General features: G+C 39.7%; 1 pseudogene; it reads right to left on the bottom strand.

Annotated features, from left to right (window-relative positions):
* Nucleotides 1-1,441: 1,441 nt before the first annotated feature.
* LOC149023441 (zinc finger protein ZAT12 pseudogene) lies at nucleotides 1,442-2,592 on the bottom strand (annotated as a pseudogene).
* Between the last annotated feature and the right edge of the window lie 1,718 nt (nucleotides 2,593-4,310).

Genomic DNA, 4,310 nt, shown 5'->3' with positions numbered 1-4,310 from the left:
AGGGGAGAATGTTGTTTGCCACCTCCACAAATCTCTCTATGGTTTAAAGCAGGTTGCTCGTAATTGGTTCGCCAAATTTTCTACTGCCTTAATAAGTGTGGGCTTCATTCAGTTGACTGTAAATTATTCCCGTTTTTCTAAGGGCTACGGGGATTCAACCATCTTTGTATTAGTGTATGTGGATGGCATCCTTATTGCTGGTACTAACGTTTTGGCGATTTCCACCTTAAAGAGTTTCCTTCATCAACAATTTCGTATCAAAGATCTTGGGCCCATGAAATATTTTCTGGGTCTTGAATTGACTCGATCACAAAAGGGTATTTTCCTTAATAAAAAAAAAACATTTTGGATATATTATCTGATGTTGGCCTCACTGATGCTCGACCAACTTCATTTCCAATGGAACAAAATCTCAAGTTTACGAACTTCGATGGTGATATCCTTCATGAACCTGCATCTTATCATCGTTTGATTGGATGATTGATTTATCTCACCATTACTCGTCCTGATATTGTGCACACTATCAACATTCTTAGCCAGTTTATGCACCAACCTTGCAAACCACATATGGACGCTGCAACTCACCTTCTTTGATAGCTTCATAGCTCACCTGGCCAAGGTATTTTACTTCCAGCTAATAGCACATTATCACTTCGTGCTTTTTGGGACTCTAATTGGGCCAGTTGTCCCATGACTCGCCACTCCACCATCAATTATTGTGTTTTTCTCAGTTTTAGCCCTATCTCTTGGAAGACCAAGAAACAACATACAATTTCTTGATCCTCTTCCGAGGCCGAATATCGAGCCATGGCAATAGCCACTTGTGAGTTAATTTGGCTAACTTTGCTCCTTCAAGATTTTGGTGTTCATTTGAAGCAGTTAATCCCTCTTTTCTATGACAATCAAGCGACCATCCACATTGCCGTCAATCCTGTGTTTCACGAGTGCCCCAAACATATTAAAATTGATTATCATGGCATCTGTGATAAGACATGCTTTGGCCTCATTTGCACTTCCACACTTCTAGTTCTACCCAAATTGCTGACATTTTCATCAAGTCCCTTGGCAAATATTCTTTTTATTCCTCCAAGACAATTTGGGAATTCTTGATACTCACTCTCCAACTTGAGGGGGAGTATTAGCTATAATACGACCGTTGGAGATCTTTGGAGATAATATAACTGTTAGAGATCTTTGAAGAATATGATCGTTGAAGATCTTTGTAGATTATGGTGGACTGAATTTCAAGTTGGCAGTGACTGTTACAAATTATATATGCTAGGATGGAAATTCAAATCCTCATCCCATGCATGTTTTTCTTTTATGTATTATCCCATATAATTTCTTTATTTATGTACAGCATGACTCATTTATTTTATTATTTACTTGATTGTATTATATATCACATGGAGAGGTAATACAAAATCAGTTCTGCACAAAATCTTCTTTAACAAGTGACAATGAAGACAATAAAGAATGAACATCCCAATTAACAAAAATCATAAAATGAACTATATCATGCTGGAGAAGCTGCTAAAAGATTGATACTCCATGCAGTAACTTAAGTATGTGTGTCTCATAATCTTCTCAAAAGAGGACCCCTTTCTGATTCAATCCATTTCATCTGGTCCTAGCCACTTCCAATGTTTTTCAGGCCACAGCGTCCACCAAAAATCCGTCTTGTTCCTTGTCGATGCGCAAGTGTGGCTGACTCTTCTTGCTTCGGCATCATGAATAAGTTATCCTTGTGAAGACTTACGGCTGAGTTTACCCTCAATTCCGTCCAGGTTAACAGATCACTGCTGCTATACCTCACTCCCCGGGTCTTGGATTGTCTACAGAAACAAAAGTATTCAGATTTGTAAAGGAAAGTTTCTCCCTTATGCCAACATCAAGCAATCAGGGAAGGAACAGGAGACATCTTGCCAAGAGCAAACTCCAATCCAATTCCATTCTCGAAGGGTGTCAAGTTCAAGTCCAAGTCCAAGCAAAGGAACCTTCTACTCTGAGACTTGTTCAACGCTGCAACTTTCGATGTTGTCGATGATGATGGTGGTGGTGGTGGGGAAGAAGACAAGCTGCTGGTGCTACCACCGGTCATGGCGGCTCTGTGCCGCCTCATATGACCGCCTAACGCTTGCCCAATCGGAAACTCGAGTCCACAAATGGAACACTCATGTGTCTTGGGCTTCATCTGCTGCTGTGCCTGTTGATGCGTTTCGTGATCTCCTCCGGTTCCCAACCCAAGTTCCATCAACCTGGGCTTCTTGTGGCTGGCTCTATGTCCTCCTAGTGCTTGAAACGATGGAAACTTACGGTTACATGTCTTGCACTCGAAGGTACGACCCACGGAGTCAGCCATGGTACCCATAGCCTTGGCTTGAACTGCTCCACGAGCCAGCAACATCAAGCAATTCGCCATGGATACGCTGTCTATGGTTGTTCCTTCACATCCGTTTCTCTTCATCTTGATATTTTACCAACTGTTCGATCGATCTAAGTCGTCAAAGAGAAGTTAAGAAAGCTAAAGTTGTTCTTGGTCCGAAAGCAGAATGGATTTGCGGATATTGCAAAGTGTTCGATGAAATGCCTACATATATATAATATTGTTAGGAGCCCAGGAGCGGTGGAGATATTGATGTGTGGGAGCTGACCGTGTATGACTATTTTGAGTAGCGTGGGATTGTTTGTTTACCAAGCAAGCCACCACGTAAGAGGTGCAGTCAAGTCCAAGTAGATCGTCGTCATCATTTTTAATTTATTTGTGTAAACAGAAGGACTAGCTAGAAAGAGGGCCGGAGAAGTGAACCTCCCTCAGTAGTTTCCGCGAACTAGTTTCTAGAAAGACATACAAAATTGCTGTCGTGAATCTGGAAGTTAGAAACTTAAATGCTGTCTCCGTTTAAGTAGTGCATGAGAAGCCTCCCAGCGGTTCACATCCTCGAATCCTCCACAATATTCCCCAAGGAGGCAGGGCATTTAAGTAATCCAATGGTTATTCAATTTAAAATAAATTTGAATTTTATTTAAATACACCCATAAATTTGAATTTTATTTAAACTCTAATTTGTTGGGTAACCTGAATTACTAAAGCCCTGGCAAATCCTACGAGGGAATTGCAGGGAATTGTAGAGAAAGGAATTACCGAGAATGTGGATCCTTCTCATCCATACTTGTAATGCAAGTCAACAGTTTAGATATTATTCAAGCCTTAAGAGTTAAGAAATTTATAACTATTGGTGAGAATAAAATTCCATTGGCCTGAACCGGTCTAAATCCCACGTGGAGATCAACTCAACTAAGATGTGATATTTTTTAGGGTAGATTTTCATCTGGATCGTTGAAGGCAAAATAAAGGTACAGTTTAGCTAGGTTCAAGTTCAGCCTTTGGGTCAATCTGGTCCAACCCTACTTGTATTAAATTTAATTAAAATAGGATTATATATTAATTGAGTTTTCCTTTTTTAAGAGCAATTAGTAAATAGACCGGATAGAGCTGATTAGGGAAATATAGCGGTTAGGGTTTTAGGTTTAACGATTCAAGCGGTTTGGAGTCAATTTTTCAGAAAGCATATATTATATTGTATTATATTATAGTAGTGAAAACTGAAAAGGAAAGGAGAGAATGAGAGACACGAGAGAGAGAGAGAGAGCGTGGAGCAGACGTCGTTGTAGAGAGTGAGATTGAGATTGTTGAGGTGGTTGAGTGGTTAGCAAGTGTGACTTCGCGTGTATGAACGCACACGCTCTCGGCAGTCTCCAGTCACCTTCGTGTAAGTTGTAAGTTGCAAGTTGTAACAATCGCTTCGTCTTTCAGCCGGACTGAGTCGCAGGTCTCAAGTGTCCTCTTCTAGATACCTAAAATCAGCGATGGACAACCAATAATTTATGGAGAAAATTTTTAAGACATTTAAATATACGAATGGTGTGTCTGCTAACACGTCAACATGAGTGTTGGACACTGAAAAGTTTTTTTTATTATTTTTCTTTTGTCCTCAAACCTTAAGTTTGGTATAAGAGTCTAAATCGTCTCTCTTGACAATTATTAACACAAATTATAGGAAGACCCATCAAATTAAGGTGGTGAGATTTATTTTTTAATATTTTATAATTTTTTACTTGTGGACTTCACATAATTTGTGGTTGTAAGACCGTCGAGAGAGTACAGAGTGCTCCTCGTTAGGGGAGATTATCCACACTCTTGATATAATAGATGTTTTACTAGCAAGGGGTAATTGTTAATTTCGAAAACTTTTGGGTGTCGATGCTTTTCATCATGTATCTTCGAGGAGTTTTTGAGATGTCTTTTA

This window comes from Hakea prostrata, chromosome 2 (genome assembly GCF_041222555.1).
Source record: "Hakea prostrata isolate BN-2017 chromosome 2, UWA_Hpros_2, whole genome shotgun sequence".
Classification (NCBI taxonomy): Eukaryota; Viridiplantae; Streptophyta; class Magnoliopsida; order Proteales; family Proteaceae; genus Hakea; species Hakea prostrata.
The sequence above is the reverse complement of the archived record's forward strand: the minus strand, read 5'-3'. Positions and strand labels throughout refer to the sequence as shown.